The 23,586-nt window shown below is 36.8% G+C and overlaps 1 protein-coding gene and 1 non-coding gene across 5 annotated transcripts in view; one reads left to right on the forward strand and one right to left on the reverse strand.

Annotated features, from left to right (window-relative positions):
- CABCOCO1 (ciliary associated calcium binding coiled-coil 1) overlaps window positions 1-23,586 on the reverse strand; it is a 150,523-nt gene that overhangs the window by 12,408 nt on the left and 114,529 nt on the right. The window lies entirely within an intron of this gene.
- Window positions 11,226-11,298, forward strand: TRNAC-ACA (transfer RNA cysteine (anticodon ACA)). The gene has a single exon. It is a non-coding gene; the product is annotated as a tRNA-Cys (tRNA).

Here is a 23,586-nt window from a genome sequence, read left to right on the forward strand (position 1 = left end):
TGGAACTCAGGACAGGGTCAGTTTAGGTCTAAAAAATACTTACAGGAATTAAAATCTGCTTCTAGATTGTTCTGTGTCTGAGAAGTATAAAGATCTTATCTGAAAATTGTGTTACTTCATGTTTTCTTTTTCTACTTTATGTGTTAACATTATTGGTAGCATTAACTCTAGTTGCATTAACTCTAGTTTATTGTGTTTGTTACTTGTTTTCTTATTTTTGTTGTTTGTTTTTGTTTACTGTTATTTATTTAGTATAGTTTTTCTTTGGAAAAACCGGAGGTGATTTGTCAGTAGTGTTTATATCACTGAAATCCATGATTAAGATAGCAATTATTAAATTCAGTTAAGTTATTTGAAATATTAAAAATGCCATTGAAATGACAATTTTCTATTGCTGTGAATGGCAAAAAACTAGAAAAATTCATTAAACTCTTTTTGAGCTAGAGACACAAAAAAACTGGTATGCTTCAAAGAGACATTTTTTGGAATTGTCAGATGATGACTTCATAGGTAAATCAGAATTTACTACAAAATGTCAAAGTTTCAAAAAGAAAACTTTATGGTAAACTTCCCCAATACTAAGGAAAAAAGGCACAAAAATTCCTGTAATGTTTTAACTATTTTCTCTCCTTGAAAAAAAACATTACTCATTTGCAAGTCTAATTAAGACGTATTGTGTCATTCTGGAAAATTTTAACACAAATTGTAACCCATTGCCCACAATATGCAACACATAAAATACCAACACATGAATGCCACCTGCAAAACGCAATCAACTCTGGTAATGTCATACTGAGGCCATAAATTTAAAATGAAAAGAGAGGAAATTCAAAAGCTGAGATTATCGGAGAAACTTTAATTATCTATTTCTAAAGTGTTTTTCTTTTGTGTTCAGGCCATTACAAATTTCTTAATATACCCTATAAATGTAGAATATCAATTCCGCTAGGAGTCCTCCTCCCCAGTTGCATTTTTGACTTGGAAATAAATTCGCAAATGCAGCACATTAATTTTCTTTCCTATGCTTAATATGCAGTATTTACATTTTGAAAAGGTTCAAAATGTTGCCAGGCTTCTGCAGGGTATGAATAGACATCTAATAGCAACTTCTATTTTTATCCACAGCATACTGGTAGTTTGAACATTTATAACTTAATAGAGCTCTGAGACCATTGGATTCACATACTAATCACCTAAACAGTGAACGGTAACAGTACAACAAGTTAGGACAGGAAATGAAGACTACGCAGTCCAGCTAAACCTGCAAGGAGGAATTTAAGTTGGCAGGCGCCAGCAAACCAATTTGCAGTCTGGCTAGGACACTTCAGTTAACACCTTGTGCCCACTTTATTTATATCTCTTGATTTGATCTTGTTTAACTTGGGCTTAAATTTTTTAAAGTTAGATAGTTAAAGAAATTGATTCCAGAGTATTTTAGACATCTTTAGTATTTCTAAGTGTCCTGTTTAAGGTCAACCCTCTAATTTGAAAAGAAATCTGAGTACTCCTATCTAAAGACCTCAGACAACAAAATCCTCTCTAATGAATTTGAAAAAGAGTACCTTCTTATACTATAAAGGCAATTTAAGAGGAAAAGATGTTTTGATCTGGCTCTGGTACAAACACTTCCTAAGGGATAGAACAGACCTTCAGATACTCAGATATTTTCTAAAGATGGCAATAATCTGGAAGATACAGAACTGAATTATAGGTTTTAGACTTGGTTCTATTCCTAATTGTGTGATGCTAAGAAATCCCTAGGCCTCAGTTTATTTATCTGTAAAAGGAAGATAATGATAATTGCTACCTGGCTAATTGTTTCAAGGCACAAATTAGATAATGTGGGTGAAAATGTTGGGAGTTCTTCAAAGGGAAACTGTTATTAAACCTGTAGGTGTATTATATTACTATCATTTATAATTACTGTTATTACAACAAGGATCATCTTTCTAATGCCAGCACTGGAAGACAGATTAGAGTAGCCATGTTGGGGATACTAGTCCATGCTATTTCTATATTTAATTGGAACATCGCCCAAGCAATCCAATTAACTCAGAAGAATTTGTTAATGATGACATCCCATCACCCTGTTTCCATATAGTCTCAATTTTTAAAATACCAAACATATATCCAATGCCCTTTTATTTGATGAATTCCTTGGACCCAAACAACTTCTCTTTTGGGACTTAGACAGCATGACATAATTAGGTAGGTATGTGGCTTGGTCAGAACTATGGCAAATCACCTTATTTAGAAAAGGAGAGTGTTTATGTTCAACTTTCAAAATTAGAAAATCTGCTTCTTTCCCCCACCCCCAATTTATCACTGTTTATTTTTCATTTTCCAGTATCCAATGCGGCTTGTGGTTTCCCAGATTGAGTTCAATTAAAAAGATTTCCTTTAACAAATTTTGTCAAAAGCAGAGTTAGGGCAAACTTTCAACATGTCTTTCTTGTGAAAATCAAAATACCAGAGCTCTTACAACTACGAAGTTCAACCCCGTACTTTGATTCTTGAATTGTCCTTATTGTGCAATTTCCTCAGGGTGAGAGACTGAAAATATGGTTAGTTCCATTACAAATAATTAGAAAAAAACTAACTGTTTTCAAAAATATCTTTTAGAAGCCACTCAGAGTGTATCTGTTTAGCTTACTAAGTTATACTCTAAAAGGCATATCACTGAATTCACTGTAAACTATTTCAAACAGCCCTGATGGTGGGTGAATTTTTGTTTGGTTTCATCTAGTGTATTCTATTTAAATTTGAGGTTTCTAGTGCTTAAAACTGAGGATATACTATAAATTACCTCTTGTTTTAAGAATTAGGAAATTAAGTATCAGTTAGTCAGAATAATAAGATGAGTTATGCAATTATCTTTGTGGAGAGTCTATTCTGAATTATGAAATATAAATTTAAAATTTTGATTTTATAAATGTTTCCTTTTAATTATATCTTATGATAGCTTATATGAGGATAAAGCTATTTCATGGCTTTTATACTTGAAAATATTCATTTTGAACAAGCATCTATAATTTGCAGACATTATGAGAGACTACAAATCATAATGGTTAGAAGAGAAACTACAATGGAAGAATCCTAAGTCCTTGGTTCTAGACTTTGTCTCTTCATGGACTTTCTGTTATTTTCCCAGTTTAAGCTATGTGAGTAAAAGGAGGCTAAAACTATTTGGAGAAAGCTATACATGCAATTTACTTAACTTCAAAGTATATGGATTGAGCTACATTTCAGTCCCAAAGTCATCAGCTGGAAGAAAAAGAAAATCTTTAAAACTATATTGAAATTTATTTCATTTAGAAATATAAAGCTTTTTTTGGGCTAAACTAGAATGTTTGTAAGTGCTATGAAATCTTCACAAAAGTCAACAGAATATTATTATTCCTGACCTCTTAGGCCCAAATGTCTATTTTAAGTAATCTGACATTAAAAATGTGCTGACAAATATAGATTAAAAAACAACACAGGAAGTTGTAAATCAGTTGGTAACCCTTAGCATCAAGGAAATAAGAGACCATGAAAATATACTCATTTACTTTAGTCAACCTCAATCTTAACTTTTAACTTAAGAAAATTTGCAGAAGGCAAAAAGTTTATATTTTGGATATTTTATTCATAGTTTATATGTTTCTTTTTTCTCCAGTGGGCTCACAAATTATTACAAGGAAACATGTTGTCACAGTTATAAATATTTCTCCTCTGCTTAGCTCTCACCCCCTCCCTCCCCCTCCTTTTTAAAAATCTCAACTAATTCTTTAACTGTATTAGGCACTCTTTGGTCAGTAGGGCAGGATTTTCTTGCTTCAGAGGAAACTGCTGTTGATTATTATGTGCCTGGCATTCTAGAAACATGGTTCTTTCAGGAAGCACCCAAGCCCTTCCTTCCATGCAGGGCAGCCCCTTATTATGTACATGGGACAATTATTGTTTCCAGGACCTAAGAAGAGGCATGTCTTCCCTTGCAAGGAACAGCTCTATGTACCGTAAAGTTTCGAGACTTTTCATGGAATCTGAATTCTTCGAAATTAACTACAAAACTGACTCTGTGGACAATGGCATATACAGCAAGAGATTTTATCAAAAAGACCTTTTACTTATAAGTAATCAATCATGCTAGTTTAGTTAAAAAACTGAAATAACAGCAACTCTGAAAAAATTTGTTGTTGTTCAGTGGCTCTGTTGGGTCCAACACTTTGCAACCCCATGGACTGTAGCACACCAGGCTTCCCTGTCCTTGACCATCTGAAAAATTTAGGTGGTTATCTTTATTCAGATTTGAATGTTTTAGAAATTTGGATTTTTTACCCCCTTAAATGTGCAGTGGGAATCCTAGGTTGGCTCTGCCATTCAGTAGAGAGTATGTCTGAGATGTGGTTTCTTTATTTGTAAAATTAGGGGGTTGAACTAGGTCATCTCTAGCCCAGTTACAGATGTTCTATCCTATGTTACTAAATTTCAAGTGGTTTTTTTCTCTATTTATACAAGACTCACAGTCGCCAGCCTATACAGAGCCTCAGATTCAGTATTTTTATGTCATGATGTAGAGGAATATTTGGATTACACACTTAGTGCTTACTGGAATCAGACAGGCTGTGGCTTGTTCATTTATTTCTACTTATTTATCTTCTCCAAACTGGCTCCTCCTCCATTTGCTTTATCTCTTGATGGCATCACCAGCTTTTTGGTTGCCAGACTCAAAACCTGGAGGTTGTCTTCAGTACTTAACTCTCCCTTGTTCCTGATATTAAATCAGTCACAAAGCATGTTGGGGGCACCTCAGTGATGTCTGCCAGACCCACTCCCTTCTTTTATACAACAATGCCCATTGGGAAGGCTTCAAATCCAAATTCCTGCCTTACAGATCTTGAGTACCTCCAGCCATACTGGAGTACTTGGCTTGCACAAAATACATACAGTGCCTAGCACACAGTACTGTTGTTGTTCCGTCACTCAGTTGTGTCCGACTCTGCGACACCATGGACTGCAGCATGCCAGGCTTTCCTGTTTCCTGGAGTTGCTCAAACTCATGTCCATTGAGGCAGTGACGCCTTTCAATCATCTCATCCTCTGTCGCTCCCTTCTCCTCCTGCCCTCAATCTTTCCCAGCATCAGGGTCTTTTCCAATGAGTCGGCTCCTGCAACAGGTGGCCAAAGTATTGGAGCTTTAGCTTCAGCATCAGTCCTTTCAATGAATATTCAGCACTGATTTACTTTAGGATTGACTAGTTTCATCTTCTTGCAGTCCAAGGGACTCTCAAGAGTCTTCTCCAGTACCACAGTTTGAGGGGTGCTCAATATTTTTTTCATATGAAAAATAAAAGCATAGATGGAGGTGCTTTTCCAACCAGTGTCTTGCCTGGGAGGGTATTTCTCCCTCATCCCTGCCAGCTGATATTCCATCTGGCCTTCCAGGCCAGCTCAAATCACCTCAGTGACCTTTTCCTTGTGCTTCAGAATATTGCCTGCTCCTCTTGATAGTACTTGCTACATTGTGCCTTGAGTTACAACCATGGATGAGTGATCTCCCACCACTTTGTGGAAAGTTCGTTAGGGTAGGAACCATGTCTCTGGGACCCCAGCTCAGGTTTCTGTACACAGGAGGCATTCATTAGGTGTTGAGTCCTCCATTAGGGTAATCATCCATTAAAGCATTTTCAGGGCTACTAGTCTGTTTGATCAGCTCTGAGTCAGTTTAAAAAGTTTGTCCTGAAAAATGATACTGCTTGGACAAGCAGATCTAATGGTTCACTGTTGCATCAGCGCAATGCCTGTGTTTCTCAGTTATGAATGGAGTTTTAGAGTATTCATTTGATTAGCACAATCAAAACAGCTTTTCAAAGACTTGACTGTATTGATTAAACTGACTAATAGTTATCAGACAGTGTAGCTTAAAATTCTAAAGAATTCCTCAGAGATACTGTTCTCCCTACAGTTTCAGATGGGAGTAACATCAAAAAATTGCTAGACTTTCTGTTGCCTGACTCTGGGGGCTATGATTCACATTGCTCTCCATGGGTTGTCCACTGGCAGCCCCCAAACCCCAAAACAATTTGAATGGTACCCACTGGAGTTGTGCCAGTGGTCGCCATGACCAGGAAGCTGAACACTGATGATGCAAAAAGGCTGCTCTCATTTATAGGGAAACTTGCTCTAAGCTAGGCATTAGAAACGACATTATAGAAAGCATATTACAAATATTAGGCCCTTCAATTCATACCATGATGTGAGGAGAGGTTTTATTGATCCCAATTTTGGGGAAAGAACCTAAAGTTCAAAGAGGTTAAGTAACTTGATCAAGGTCACACAGCTAGAGTATGTGGAATTCCCTCAGAACTTGAACCCAAATCTATTTGACTCCAAAGTCCATATAAGTAAGTAAGTAAGTAAGTAAATAAGTAAATAAGTAAGTAAGTAAGTAAGTGTTAGTCACTCAGTCATACTCGACTCTTTGTGATCCCACAGACTGCAGCCCACCAGGCTCCTGCGTTCGTGAGATTTTCCAGGCAAGGATGCTGGAGTGGGTTGCCATTTCCTTCTCCAGGGGATCTTCCCAAACCAGGGATCGAACCCGGGTCACTTGTACTGTAGGCAGATTCTTTACTGACTGAGCTACAAGGAATATACCCAATCCTTAGGGGCAAGTGAAACCCCTCTGCTTCTTTATGGATCCCCTAAAATCTTTCTCTCTAGTTCATGATCTTTCTCTCGAGTTTGTGATGAGAAACTAGAGGTTCAGAAAAGTAAAAGATAGATGCACACTATTTAAATATCTGAAAATATAACTTCTCAGGGAATTTCAGAAAGATAATTTGTTCACTGGTTCCTCACAGCACCGTAGGGCATTGTTTCAGAATAAGCTAACGAAAGTAAGGCATGGAGGACTGAATTTGTTTTTAAAGATGGCAAGATATAAAAAGCATTTGGTTTATAAAGTAATCTGAGAACATGCTTAAATTCATCTGTGTAAACAGGAAAGTCTAGGAGCATCAGTTTGCTTTTGGTGGCTAAAACTGCGTGTTCCTGTTCAAATAGCAATTTATCCTATTTGTTGTAATTGTAATTACTGTTTTCATTGGAATCACAGGTTTTTTTTCTAGGAACAGGCATGCAGAAAAACAACCAATAACCTAGATAGTTAAAAAAACACATTGAGAAATGGGTATGGTATTGTGAACAAATCTCTTGTGATTATTCTTCCACTGTGTGCTGTAATGTACTTTAAATCCATTTCCATATTTTTAATTAACACTTAGTTCCAAAAAACTTTCTGGAGGCCATTTAAATCACAAATGGCAGAAAAAACAAATTTGCTTTATCAGAAAATTGACTATAGACTATTTGGTGGCTTTTATTATTTTTACATTTTAATGATTAAAATTAAATATAGCCCAATGACTCACAACAGAAGACAGTGAAATAATTTTCATGACTGATATAATTTTAAAGTCAACCTGGGTGAATAAGATATTAGGTCTGTTGTGGACGAGTTTCATTGTCTGTCCTGTGGCTCTGGTTTCTGATCAGTTCCAACCATTTCATGAAAAGAATTAGACAGCTGTGCCGTTACTGTTCTAGCACAAACCCAGTGGTGCTTTGGCTTTATCTCAACAGCTGTCCTATTGGGACTATGGTGTTGCTTCTGTCCTGTGGATTTTAGGCATCTATTTCCATAGTCTGAATCACTCATTTCTTTGAGTGGGAAACACAGAATGCACAAATATTTTAAAATTCTTTGCACCAAAAAACCTGTATCATCTGCTGCTTCATTCAAACACTGTCACTGTCACAAGCAAAAGGCATAACTGCAGCTCTCTGAGGATGCTTGCTCACCCATGGTCCTCTGGCAAGGGCCACTATCCTCATTTAGAACATAGGGATGTTAGGTACCCACCATATGGGTTTTTTTTGTGAGGATTAAATCAATGTGTTTAAGGCACGGACAGAGTGCCTGGCATGTAGGAAGAGCTTAATAGGGAGAGCTTAAAAGTGTGAAGCTTGTTCTTATTTTTAGATTTTAATGTCACATAGTTATGTCTACAATAAACAAAGTCTACACAAAGCTCTGTGAGGGTAGGGATTCGGTCTGTTTTGTTGTTTTGTTCCCTACTTTACTGCCTGACAGGTGGCTGATAAATAGTGGGACAGTAATAAATATTTATTGAATAACTGAATGCAGGAAATCATTGTGGTCTCATTTGGTCAGTAAATCATTCTATTACTAGTTTACCCCTGTTATATAGTCTGTTGATATAGCGGGTGCCAAATTTTATGAATTTTTTTTTTCTGTATCTCTCCTCTGCCCTCCCACTATGATCTGTATGTAACTCAGGCTGCTCCTCATCATCGTTGTCCAGTCCAGTTCCCTGACTTTACATTTTCCTTGAATCTAATGGTTAGATTCTTCCAGGGGGTGTCCATGGAGTTTTGCAAAGTGAATAGATTGTGGCGATGAGACCAGAATATTAGAATGAATGTAGCCTGTTCCCTGATGAGGAAATTATTCAGGCCAGGAAAACCCTTGAAGGATTGTTCTGGTTTTCACACTTGTATGAACACAGCCTTGGTATGAGGGGTTGCTAATGAAGCTGGAGAATCTGGCCCAGCATGTTAATTTACTTGATTCAGGGAACTTCCTGGTATTTATAAATGAACTCTGTACATCAGACAACTGATATTTAGATAAGAAAATCGGAAAACAGCACACACTGTAATATAGTGCTTCAGTGGATTGTAATACAAATTGATTCTAGCAAAGCTAATGTCATTTAAGTAATCAAAGCAAGCAAGGATAATGAGTTACTGTTTCAAAATTCTTCTGTTAGATATGAGAAAGCAGAACTAAACCCACAATAATAAGTAAGTCACACTGCAAAACTAAGTCATAGTATTAATCGAGTTAATCTCATTATTCAATCTACAACTGGACCTTAACAGATTTGGGATTGGAGTTATTGAAAACATAAGTCCATTGATTATCATCATTACCCTAGAAAAGATGAAGGTTTTACTTCTGAAGGATTTAGAGTTCAGGTAATGTTGTGAAGAACAGATAGAGTATCAAAATGTTATGAAAAGACATATTCTATTTCTGTAGCTTCTGTTTATATTTGAAACGTTTTCTTCTCATTCAGCTCAGCAGTGATGGTAAATACTAAGAAATGACTGGTAAGATAAGATTTTACAGTAATTCTTTACTCCTAAAAAATACCATTTCTTTACAGTTTATTTCGTTTTAATCCTTTGTTTACTTGCTTATTTATAAATAATTTTAATTTGGTTTGGATAAAGAAATATAGCATTGTAACTAACTTATCCTTTGTCAGATCAATTTTTCTACTGGTAGATCAAAAGATATTTTATTACTTTAATGAGAATTTTTAAAAAGTGTTTGCTGTTTTATCTCTGAACTTCACCATCTCACTAGCATCTGTCAGCTTTAATCACCTACAAAAACTACCTTATAAAGATTACCTTATCAGAAAAAGTGTCATCTTGTGAGCTTAGGTGTGAGAACTGCAAAATAAAGCTGAGCTACACTAACAACTGCTGTGCTAATTTATTGTAAATTATGTTTTTTTTTTTGTTTGCAGAGATAAGACATGAGAAGTGTTTCTATTTAAATTCATTTCCTATTATTTTAACATAAATAACAAATAGCTCAACAACAACAACAACAAAAGAACACAGAATATTCCTTAAATAGGTTCCAGTGACAGTGAAATTTATTTTCTAAGTTATTGGTACCAGTCATGTCACTCACTCCATTCTAGGTGCAGAATCAGACAGCACAATTAAGACAAAATATGGATGCTTAGAATGTTAAATGGAAATTGCCAATTGTCATGTGAAGAGTGATGATGGGATATGAACTGGAAATAATTGCATAGCAAGCTGGTCTACAACAAAGCTTTAATTCACTGGGCTGACACTGTAAACTCATAACATGTCGACCTGGCACCAATCACGATAGATTATGGCTGTTCAGAACACATAGCCTGCCCCTTTTAAGAGTATTCTGGGAACCGTAGTTCAGATGACCCCAGTAAAAAACACTGCAATGGTTTTAGACAAGCTGGTTCTTTAAGAAATGAAAAAATCATGATGAGTGGTTGTATTATTAAAATTCAGAACTAGGTGGCAATGAATCACATGAAGTTATCACCTTTAAATCATCAGACAGTATAAATTGGGTCCTATAAAGTACCATGAGTCTCAATGCATTTTTAACAAGATGAACTTCTTATATAAACAAGATTTTATTATTATATTTATTATTATTATTATATTAAAACTAGAGTGGAGTTTAGTGCTCATAAAAGTGAAGGGCTAATGCTGCTAGCTTGAGCCAGAAAGAGTATAGGCCTATATTTGTAGACTGCTTTTATGTAGCTCTGCCAATAAATTTTGACCTATTCTTGTTCTTATGAGTCAATGCCAAACATGGAAATTTGTATGATTCTTTGAAAAACGCATTAGTGGATAAGCATGTGGTAAGAGGACCCCAAGTCTATTTTTTTAACCTAAACTGGAATTTGAACTCTAGACTGGAGAACCACTTCCAAGTCAACCCAATTATTTCATACTCCCAACACCTTAAAAAAAAATCCATTGTATCATTCAAAGAAAATAGAGTGGAAATACCATTTAAGAGAAAAATAAAAAGCCATTTTGCTGGCTTTGCTCTGATTTTCTTCTAGCAAGCTTTATGCTGTACCAGATTGCATTTAAAAGAAGGGTTTTTCCTCTTGTGTAAGATTTAGATTTCAGTTCAATTCAATTGATCTGAATGCATTCCATCCAGGCAGCCCCATCACCGGCAGGATTTCTGCTCTTATAGGAGTTGGTCTGGAGGTGGAATTAGAAGGCAGGGGATACAAGTACCTGTATAATCAATTATAACAATAAGTGAAAATGACTACGATTAGGTGAGAAGAGAGGACTACTGGGCTAGTCACACTTTATTTAGCTGACGACTGCATGACTGAGTGATGTGCCAGTTAAAGATAAGAACAGAGAAGGGAAGGGAAGGGCAAGGTAGAGTATGTGGGTGGATACTGTATCAGCTGGCTACTCTCATCATAATCACCCAAAGTCAGAGGAATAAGTGGCATTAAATAACTTGCATATGAAAACATGTTAAAATAAATTTGGCTCTTGAAGAAGTTGAGCATAGTTGTTAACTACTGATAAATATTACTCTAATTAAGGTTTCCCTGGTGGCTCAGATGGTAAAGCGTCTGCCTACAATGCAGGAGACCCAGGTTCGATCCCTGGGTCAGGAAGATTCCCTGGAGAAGGCAATGGCAACCCACTCCAGTACTCTTGCCTGGAAAAATCCCATGGACGGAGGAGCCTGGTAGGCTACAGTCCATGGGGTCGCAAAGAGTCGGACATGACTGAGTAACTTCACACACATTACTCTAATTATAAAGAATAACAGAACAAATACTATTACTGGTTGATGATTATTTTTGCTTTAAATGTTTATAGTTGGAGGGACACAGATAGACCTCTGGGCACAGATTATGAAAAACACATTTGATAGCTAAATATAAAAAATCCAAATATTAATAACTACTGACATTTATGTAGTCCTTTCCTCCCAAAGCCCTTGACAAACATTAATGACTATATATACACAAGAATAGCACTGAAATACTGCTGCTCTTGCAAATGACTAGATACTAATCCAAGACAAAAGTAGCAAATGGTTGATTTACTTAAATATAGGTCTGTAGACTAAAGGTGTGCATTTAGAAACACAAGGCCACATTTCAAAATGTTTACCATATTTTATTTCAACATTATTGAATTACTGGGCTTTTTAAACTCCATTCTCTTATTAAGACACTTAAGGTGTTTGTATTTTTTCTTAGATGTTGGTTTATGATTGTTGTACAGCAGTGAATACCAGGGTTGATGGCATCTCCTTTCTGAGGACATCAGCTCTGACTCTTTATAGTGCCTCCTAGTGTGGAGGGCTGATATGCTAGTGACACACAGGACTGCCTCCTACTGAAAGACTAGTTTTGTTTCATCACCAACCAAGATGGTTATTAGTCATATGAGAAAAACTATCTGGCTCAAATAAGCTTCATTTATGAAATATTAGATCAAATTTGAACTATTGCTTGGTGACACTGATTGAAAAGATGCCATGTTTGTTGTAACTAACTTAAATAAAGTGTAAATTACCTTGCAATAATAATTTTTAAAGACCAGAAAACAAAATGTTTAATGTATACTCTTAGGGTTCTTAATGTAAAATATTAATTATGTTATTGCATTCTCAATTTCATTGCATTCTGGCAATTACAGAAATATAATTAAAGTTTCTTGACATTTCCTGTAATGATATTATATTCTGGAAATTTTAAATTTAGGGATTACTACAAATCACTTGCTTTAAATTTTTTTTTTTTTTTTCAGTATTTAACTATGTTTATTTTACGATTAAAATAGAAAAAGAGAGGTGGGATAAGGGCAATAGAAATTACACTGCGCTGATACAGAGGCTTAAATTCTAGTCAGAATTAAGGTCCATACTGAAGGTCAACCATCATACTGATGGTTCCAAAGAGTCTGGTTGAGACATACATGAGTTGAGTCTCATTATTAGCCACAAGAATATAGGAAAACAACTCTCAATGAAATCGGGAGTCCACACTTATCAGGCATGCTCTGTCAGGCATGAGTAGGAAAAAGCCTGGAGAAATGGATTCTCTCTATGCCCCCATGACAAAGGTGGCTCCTGGTTTGATGGAAAAAGCAGCTCAGGTTCCCAGATGGTGTCAGCAGCTCAAAGCCAAGTTTAGCAGTGGAATCGGGTAGAGAACTTGGGTGAGACAGGCACAGTCAGGGGCTGGTCACTGGACTTGACTTCCACACCCTAGTATCTTCGTATTGGATTTGCTTTGTGCACCAGCTCTTTCGGTAGTCTGGCCAACTCCTCCTTCTGCTGCTCTTCCTCCTGCTGCCTGGCTTCCTCTAGCTGCTGGGCTTTCAGGGCCTCCACCTCAGCCATTCTTTTCTCCAGCTCCTGCCGCTCCTTGGCTCTCTTCTCTGTCGCAATTTTAACATTCCTTCCTTCTCTATAAATCCTATGTATCCTCACAAGTTCAGCTAAACTCCCAGCTCCTCCTTAAAGCTTTCATAATTTTTTCAGAAAACAAGACACTCTGTTTTTAAAATTATGCAATCATTTGCAGTGTGACTTTACTGAGTATGCACTATAAACCAGCATTGTCTAGGCCCTAGGTTTTCAGGTATGCTCAAATATTCCTCTACTTTCAAGCAGGTCACAATTTAGAGTTTACATGGGGTTCTTGGTAGAGATGACATACAAGATAATTTGCAGAGTGAAATAACTGCTAGAAGAATATGTAGGGTGTTCTAGAAATAGAGAGGAAAGACAGCTACTTCATTCTGATAGAACAGAACAGAGGAAGGGATTCAAGAGAAGTGTAAAGGGGAGATGGTACCTGTATTAAATTTTGAAGGATAAATAGGGGTTAGCATGCAGATGGGGTTGAATAAAGAGAAAATCCCATACACAAAGACAGACAGAGAGGGAAAGTGCATGTTCAACAGTATAGAGAGTAAGGAGAGCATTCCAGGACAGGAGATGTACACAGTGTTGATGAAAGTTGGGGTCAATCAGGTCTGGGTTGAGTTTCAGCTTGCACACTTAATAACTACACAACTTTTAGACAAGTCACTTAATTTCCTGTAACCCTTAGGTTTTCAGCCTGTCATATGTCAGGCTGGTTACTGACTAGTCAGCAGGTTACTGACTGACATCATCCATTGGTAGAGCCCATTTCCCTGAGGATTTTGTGGGAACATCTCAAAAAGTCAAAGATCAGAACAACTGAAATAAAAGTTATCATGTGAAATTTTGTTTGAGGCATGTTAATGTTTTAAATATTTAAATGTTGTAAAGGTTTTAAATTTAACATGTGGTGTATAATCTTTTAGAGTCAGTCATGTCTAGAAGTAAGTGTATATTTGTTTTTTTGCTATAGCTACACTGAAATGACGGAGAAAAAAAGAAATTAAGGGATTTATTTCCATATGTCCAAATAATATCCAGCAATTTTAAAAACAAGTTCAGCAAAAGTTAGAACAATACATTTCCCTCATCATTTGCTGAGAAGAAGGCTGCTTGATTAATGTAATTAAAGGGTTGCTTGTAACTCAAGACTCAATTAAAAAAATAAATTTGGCCTTATTACTTTACTTCCAACTGGTGGTTTTCCTAGCGTGATTTTTGAGCTAAAATCTGTGGCTGCTTTGTTCATGATACATAAATTGTTTTAGCACATCCTTTCCCCTGCTGTGCATATGATTAAGAAAGCAGAGGTTAAATAGTGCAGTAAAGAATTGGGTAAATTCATTCTATTTTTGCTCACAGTGCCTTTTATTTCCCCCCTCCCCCCCTTTTAGGACTGGGCAAGTGCAAAAACCTATTATCTCCTCCTGAAATTATTTAAGATATGTTCTTAGGCTGAAAGTGTAACTTTTCTCTCTTAACATTTTCTAGTACACTGATTTTGTGATGCCTGTGCTATAGATATTATTTGTATTGGCAAGAAAACCAAATGCAAGTGCACCCTACCATTTATTGAGTGTTCATGTACGCTAGGCATTTTGCACACATTGTTCTATTTTCACTTGCAATAATCCTATGAAATAGGAATAATCATTCTCATTTTAAGATAAGGAACAAAAGGCTCTGAGAGGTTATGTTATTGTTCAAAGACCCCATGATTAGCAGGTAACAGAACTAAGGTGCTAACCCTGGTCTCTTTCATTCTAAACCTTGGTTCTTATCTATTTGCAATTTTTTTTGTAGGTAGAGTTTGATTTACAAGATTTAAATAAAATTCTGGTAGAGCATCTTGCATATATAGTTGGTGCAATACATGTTAAATTCAATTAAATGAAAGTGTTATGCTCATGAGCACAAAGAGAAGTCAGTTGTTGCTCTTTTTGAGTTTACAGTCTAATGTGGGCATGACTATAAGGTACAATGTGACAAGCAGCCTGAAAGGCAGTGTAGTATAGTGAGGAAATCATGACAAACTCAGCATGTCCGATAGAGCTCTTTATCTCTTTCCTAAAGCCTGCTCCATCTCCAGGCTTCCAGGTAATGGTGATAATATTTACCCAACTGTTCAAATCAGAATCGTGGCAGAGGCGTGGGTCATCCTTGATTTCTCCTTTTCTCTCATGCTTTACATCCAATTCTTCAGCCACTCCTGCCAGATATGCTCTGAAATATATTTGGAATCTACTTCTCTCTAACTTTTCTACTACCACCCTTTCCAGCATCCCAAACCAGAGCCATCACTTTCTCATTGGTCTTCCTGCTCCCCTATCCAGTCAGAACCAGGTAAAAGGAGCAGCCAAGGCAGGCTTTGTGGAGCCTGAAGTTAAATTATGAAAAAAATTACATACACAAGTGATCTATAGAAATCACACAAGTGAATATATACATATATATGTCCATATATGCAAGGAATTGACAACAAATTAGATATATTAAAAACCTGACAAATTCCACAAAGATTGCAAAATTAAAAAATGAATAATTGTCAACTGCTTGACCTATATCGGTAATGCATCTCACTTTACTTTTGGGGCTTCATATTCTAATCAGCTCTTCATATGACAAAATGTTGTAATATTATTTTCCACAGAAAGACTAGGAAGATTATCTAGTCTTTCCTCTAGCTTGATTAATGGAAATTTTTATTATTATTGTTATAGTTCAGAAAAATTTCAGCTTCACAACTCATTATAGGTAATATCATGTGAATTTTAGGGCTGATGTCAAATTTAAAAAAAACTGGTAGCAAGATTCCTCCATATGTGAAATGTAAGACTATAGGGTCTTTTCATATTCTCTTATACAGTGACAATTTAAAATAAGCTTAACCTTATAAAGATGGCACTCATTAACCAATTTCTGTCAATATGTTCACTGTAGATGTATATTATATATTTGATGTTACTGTCAATGTTAGCATTTTTTGGTAAAAAGGAAAGAAATTAAAATCTTTTTACAATGTGTTCATGTGATTCACTCCTTTTCACTAACTGGACTATCTAGCAATCTGACCTAGTCATTGCTTCTATTTAAAATATATTTTTTCCTCTTGTTGAGTTACAACTTTGTTACGATCTCAAGTTTTTTGAGGGGTTACAATTTATTCACTGATGTCAGAATAATTTCTATTGATTTAATTTCTCATCTTCATTGCTCTTATTTTATATTCTACTATATTTTGAATTTTTCTCAGTTCTTTATAAAGCAATTTAAAGATGACAAAAGAAGGTGCTCTGAATATAAGTCCAAATCAGAAGTTGTTAATTTCTCACTTGTTGAATTAAAACACTCCAAAAGTCTGCCCAAATTTCAGTTAAGATGATATATTCAAAATTTGTTGAATAAAATGTTTGCATTTCATTTGCACTTGGGTTTTTATTCCAAGTCTTCAAAAATATATTTGAGTTCTTAAAATGTCATTTAACTCATATTACAAGGCTTAAATAACTTTTTACATAGCTGATAACTGTTAGAATTTTCCACAGACTAGCTTCTCCCTCCATATGCTTCAAACCTGGTTTCTCGAGATACCACTACTCACACATGTCCAGGTCCTGGCCCTAAAGAACACACTCACATTACAATGTGAACTTGTATCCTGATACAGCCTCTGCATCATGATGTCATAGTGCATGGCCACACCTGCACAAAGATGGCTAGATAAAGACTATTACATATGAGTCCCCTCCCCCAGTTCAGTCAGTGACCTTCCTAGTATACTTACCTAGCCATCAATCTCCAACTGTCTGCAGGAAATTTATATTTTGTCATTTCAGTATCACATTAAATTTAATTTATTTAACACTAAACTCAACATCACAACCCTTAGTATCATTATGAAAATTGTCTTTTCTAATTATGTCAACAGCACAATTACTTTTAGATCCTTTTATTCAAATCTGTACAAGTTTGGACTTGTCTTAATTTAGTCTTTCATATCCAAATTGTCATCAACTTCTATTTTAAATTTTCCTTATAGTAGTTCTTACATATGTCTATTCCTTTCCATTTCGATTGCTATATCCTAGTTCTATTTTTTAATCATTTCTCAATTTCCTAATTTAGCTTTCTGTTCCCCAATCACTTTTCATTTCACAATGTTGTGTATAACATTGCCAAGTTAACTTTGCTCAAAATACTGCTTTTATCAACTTCTTTTTATTACATTTAGATCACAGTTCTTACCAAAGGTGGAGTAAAAAGAGCTCAAATTTCTGAAGAGTTAAAGTTACTTTCGTATCTATCAAATATTAATTAGGATGAATTGAGTGGAAAGCCATGCTGAATTTGACAGCCATCTGATTTATAGCATATTTTCTACATAGAACTTTATTTCCAAGTTGTAGCAATTCTCAGCCTCTCTACCAGGATTTCCAGAGAATTCAGCCTTCATGCCCAAGTCATCTATCGTTTATAATGAATTAACTTCTTTCCTGTGCATCTTGAACCTTACTAGCTATGTACCATCCTTGAGAAAATAATAATTTAAACAATTTTCTGTAGGACTTAGTTCTCTTGCAGAACTCCTATTAAAAAGGCTGATACAGTAACTGAAATAAACCATAACTGATACAAACTGCTAATAAAATGTTACAAGTAGAGATTCTGGATCTACCTTAATGACTTAGGAAAAAAAAACCCCACTTCATTTATAATTAGCAATGTCCATTTGCATACAAACAATGCTGCCAAATTCAAACTCTGTCCTACTTAAGAGAACAGAGGCTGTTTATAAACAGCTTTCACGTAATATTGTCTATATTATTTGTCTTTGTTCTTTTACAGACTAAAGTTTTACTATTAGTGCAGACCAGGCTGATAGGTGAATTAATGAGGTTTTTAACTGTTTATAATTTGCCAGAAGATCCAAACTGCTACAACATATATTGTCCAATATAACTGTTATATAATATAATGTATACTACAGTAATTTTCATGTTAGAATTATGTGAAATCTACACATATTTAGAGAGGTCAACTATAATAAAACATTTTGATTCTTTACCTATCATTAAAAATGTTTTAAATTTAATTTTTAAAATGAAAAGTGGATAATACTTGTTTGTTAACACTATATGGTAGTGACATTGGTGTAGTGGGATAGTATTTAGCTATTAAAGTGACAGAAAACCCAAAATTCAGCAGCTTTAACAAGACAGTATTTTATCGTGTCCTCACATAAAATTTCAGAAGTAAGCAAAAGAAAGCTGCTACACAGCACACACACAGCAACTTTGACTCTGCTCTGTATGGAGTCTTTTGGGGTCTGGGCTCCTTTTAGCTTGTTGCTCCCCTATGTTGGCCTCCAGTCCCAAGATAAACTCCTGGTCCAAAATGCTTGCTCCATCTGAAGTCGTCCCTTTCATAGTCTATCCAGAAAAACAGGAGAAAGGCAAAAAGAAGGGAAGAGATGGGAATACCAGACCACCTGACTTGCCTCCTGAGAAATCTGTATGCAGGTCAAGAAGCAACAGTTAGAACTGGACATGGAAGAACAGACTGGTCCCAAACCATGAAAGGAGTATGTCAAGGCTATATATTGTCAACCCACTTATTTTTCATATATGCAGAGCACATCATGCAAAAGGCTGGGCTGGATGAAACACAAGCTGGAATCAAGATTGCTGGGAAAAATATCAATAACCTCAGATACGCAGATGCCACCACACTTATGGCAGAAAGTGAAGAACTAAAGAGCCTCTTGATGAAAGTGAAAGAGGAGAGTGAAAAAGTTGGCTTACAGCTCAACATTCAGAAAACTAAGATCATGGCATCCAGTCCCATCACTTCATGGCAAATAGATGGGGAAACAATGGAAACAGTGAGAGACTTTATTTGGGGGGGCTCCCAAATCACTGCAGATGGTGACTGCAGCCATGAAATTAAATGACACTTGCTTCTTGGAAGAAAAGTTATGCCCAACCTAGAGAGCATATTAAAAAGCAGAGACATTACTTTGCCAACAAAAGTCCATCTAGTCAAAGCTATGGTTTTTCCAGTAGTCATGTATGGATGTGAGAGCTGGACAATAAAGAAAGCTGAGTGCCGAAGAATTGATGCTTTTGAACTGTGGTGTTGGAGAAGACTCTTGAGAGTCCCTTGGACTGCAAGGAGATTCAACTTGTCAATTGTAAAGGAAATCAGTCCTGAATATTCATTGGAAGGAATGATGTTGAAGCTGAAACTCCAATACTTTGGCCACCTGATGGGAAGAACCGACTCATTGGAAAAGACCCTGGTGCTGGGAAAGATTAAAGGTGGGAGGAGAAGGGGACAACAGAGGATGAGATAGCTGGATGGCATCACCGACGTGATGGACATGAGTTTGAGCAGGCTCTGGGAGTTGGTGATGGACAGGGAAGCCTGGTGTGCTACAGTTCATGGGGTCGCAAAGAGCTGGACACGACTGAGAGGCTGAACTGAACTGAAAAAGAAGGGTGTGCTCCTTCCTTTTAATGACAATTCCATTAAGATCCACACTTGACTTCTGTTTACATTCCATCAGTCAAAACTGTTTTGGCTAAGTTTACTTACTCACTCGCTGAAAAGGATGCTGGGAAATGAAGTCTATATCATCTGCCCAGTAAAATTCTTCTATTAGGGGAAAAGGGGAAGAAAGGGGAGAATGTATGCTGGGAGACAACTCAAGAGACTCTACCACAAATCCTATAATCCTAATTTTATCTAATAATAAACCACTCATAGTATATTCTTATGGAGAGGGTAGATCCTATGCCAGAAAATTACACCCAGTTGGGCAGGAAAACTTTAGTCAGCTGTTTTTCAGCCATGCTTGTACATCAAAATCACCATGGAACTTTTAAGAACTAGAGATGCCAAACTCTATCTAGACTTACTTGAACTAGAATTATGGTGGAAGGTATCAAAAGTTTATTTGTACAAGCACTATAGGTGATTAAGATACCTGGCCATGTCCGGATAGGGTTTCCTTGGTGGGATATCTGAACCAAATTATTTCAGACTAAGAGAAGGGAAGATGGATTCAGAGTTGTTATAAATATTCCTTTTATCCTTCATTTATCTGACTTGGTCACCTATTCATATTTTCCTTAACTTTCAGCAAGCCTTCAGAGTGGTTTTGCCACAGCTCATATGGCAGAGGGTATAGAAGGGGGAATAGGAATTTATGACTTTTCTTTAAAAAATTTCCTACAAGGAACTTAGGTGGCAATGACAACATTCACAGCTATAAATGAACTACTTGAAGGCAATGTCTTCATCTCTTTCAGAAGGACCTCCAGGGTCTACACCATGGTAGAAGCTGGAGAAATGTTAGTGTGAGGTAATAACTAAGATGCACTGGTCCCAGACTGATTTAGCTAAGTCTGGCTGCTCCAGAGACTTTTGGTGGGAAACTGAAACTCAAGATTTAAGGATTGCCGTTACCTAGTCTTAGATAATTTCACGTAGCAGAATTTATTTGATTTTATTGACAGAAAGTGGCTCTCGGGTCTGCCTGGAGTCTGGAAAGAAAGATCAAGTTCCTGCTGAATTAGCTTTTGTAGTAGACTGTAGTCTAATCCCCATGTGTTCCCTTTTGACTGTGGACCATGTGAACCTCATTTTGTGAACACCTTTTGAGGTTTATCCTGGATACCTCTGAGAGAAATTTTCTGGCTAGGACCCAATTTTATTCCAGTGACTTCACGGTTGTATAAAGATACCTTCGATTTCACTGTTGCTTGTAAGTGGAACTGGAGAAGGAAATGGCAACCTACTCCAGTATTCTTGCCTGGAGAACCCCGTGGACAGAGGAGCCTGGTGGGCTGCTGTCCATGGGGTCGCACAGAGTCAGACACGACTGAAGCGACTTAGCATGCATGCATGCATTGGAGAAGGAAATGGCAACCCATTCCAGTATTCTTGCCTGCAGAACCCCGTGGACAGAGGAGCCTAGTGGGCTGCTGTCCGTGGGGTCGTACAGATTCAGGCATGACTGAAGCGACTTAGCAGCAGCAGCAGCATCAGTGGAACTCTCTATATTTCCGGCCTTGGAAAATCTCATTCTTCTCTTGGATTCGCTTTAGAACACAGAACAATGCTCAGCACTAACATGGTTCATCTAAAAATTTAAGATTACTTTTAGGTTAGGTTGAATTTCTCAACTATGGTTCAAATCTCACCTGGTCTCACTAATGAAACTAGTTTTATTAAAAGAAGCTAATGCCATCCTCCACTCTGGTCCACATTATTTCATCTTATTTTTGTTTTTATTTTAAGATGTTGTCCAATACTTCTAATTTGGATGCACTTACTCATAATCTCTCCGATCATGGCTATTGCTTTAGAAAAAGCACCACTTATTTCTCTAGTTATGAATGCTGCCAGTTGTCTAATAGTCTGTAATTTCAGACATTTAAACTTTGAAAAACCAGTTTTTTTTGCCTTTCCATCTGCAGGAGACAGATTTAAGGAGACTTAAGTAAGGAGGCAAAAATCCATTGTATTTGTTGTTGATCTAAAACGTTGCAGATAGCTTTCTGGCTTTTGTCTCAACTCTCTTTAGTGTTTTTGTTTTTTTTTCCCCCTCCTACTTCTTCAGGAAAGTCTTAATTAGTTTCCAGTGGTTCTTAACATCTGTTTAATTTTCCATTAAAGAAGTAAGGTGTGTTTTGAGTAGTTAGCAGACATCCTTAGTATCAGCAAATGGAAAAGGTTGAGTAATAAAGCAGTGGGCCACTGGAGCAAAAGACTAAATATTATTGGTGAAAGAGTAATTGTGGTTTTGGATTGTGAATTTTAAATCATTATAACTAGGTTTAAACACACTTTTATTAATCAAAATAGGAACCATTACAATCAACACATTTTTGCCAATGAGAAATAAATTTATTTCTGTAGCATAAAAATTCATGAACTCTTGGGAAGCATTTTCTACCTCCTGCTGGTTGTGAAAGTATTTTCCCTACAAAAAGTTGTGATGCTTGAAGAAGTAGTAGTCTGTTGGCAAGAGGTCAGGTGAATATGGTGGATGAGGCAAAACTTTATAGCCCAATTCGTTCAACTTTTGAAGTGTTGGTTGTGCGATGGGCAGTTGGCCATTGTTGTGGAGAATTGGGCCCATTCTGTTGACCAATGCCAGCTGCAGGCACTGCAGTTTTTGGTGCATCTCATCGGTTTGCTGAACATATTTCTCAGATGTAATGGTCTTGCCAGGATTCTGAAAGCTGTACTGGATCAGATGGGCAACAGACCACCAAACAGTGACCATGACCTTTTTTGGTGCAGGTTTGGCTTTGGGAAGTGCTTTGGAGTTTCTTCTTGGTCGAACCACTGAGGTGATCATTGCTGGTTGTCGTATAAGATCCACTTATTGTCGCACATCACAATCCAATCGAGGAATGATTCATTGTTGTTGCATAGACTAGAGAAGATACTTCAAAACAAAGATTTTTTTAAAATTTGAGGTCAGCTCATGAGGTGCCCTCTTATCAAGCCTTTTCACCTTTCCAATTTGCTTCAAATGCCAAACAACCATAGAAAGGAAGGCGTGGAGTTTTTCGGCAAACTTTTGTATAAGAGGTATGATCACTCACCTAGAGCCAGACATCATGGAATATGAAGTCAGGCGGGCCTTAGGAAGCATCATGACGAGCAAAGCTAGTGGAGGTGATGGAATTCCGGTTGAGCTATTTCAAATCCTAAAAGATGATGTGGTGAAAGTGCTGCACTCAATATGCCAGCAAATTTGGAAAACTCAGCAGTGGCCACAGGACTGGAAAAGGTCAGTTTTCATTCCAACCCCAAAGAAAGGCAATGCCAAAGAATGCTCAAACTACCGCACAATTGCCCTCATCTCACATGCTAGTAAAGTAATGCTCAAAATTCTCCAAGCCAGGCTTCAGCAATACGTGAACCGTGAACTTCCAGATGTTCAAGCTGGTTTTAAAAAAGGCAGAGGAACCAGAGATCAAATTGCCAACATCCGCTGGATCATCAAAAAAGCAAGAGAGTTCCAGAAAAACATCTATTTCTGCTTTATTGACTATGCCAAGGCCTTTGACTGTGTGGATCACAATAAACTGTGGAAAATTCTGAAAGAGATGGGAATACCAGACCACCTGATCTGCCTCTTGAGAAACCTGTATGCAGGTCAGGAAGCAACAGTTAGACTGGACATGGAACAACAGACTGGTTCCAAATAGGAAAAGGAATACGTCAAAGCTGTATATTGTCACCGTGCTTATTTAACTTATGTGCAGAGTACATCATGAGAAACGCTGGGCTGGAAGAAGCACAAGGTGGAATCAAGATTGCCAGGAGAAATATAAATAACCTCAGATATGCAGATGACACCAGCCTTATGGCAGAAAGTAAAGAAGAACTAAAGAGCCTCTTGATGAAGGTGAAAGAGGAGAGTGAAAAAGTTGGCTTAAAGCTCAACATTCAGAAAACTAAGATCATGGCATCTGGTTCCATCACTTCATGGCAAATAGATG

The sequence above is a fragment of the Giraffa tippelskirchi genome, chromosome 2 (genome assembly GCF_054371585.1).
Source record: "Giraffa tippelskirchi isolate mGirTip1 chromosome 2, T2T-mGirTip1v1.2.pri, whole genome shotgun sequence".
Taxonomy (NCBI): Eukaryota; Metazoa; Chordata; class Mammalia; order Artiodactyla; family Giraffidae; genus Giraffa; species Giraffa tippelskirchi.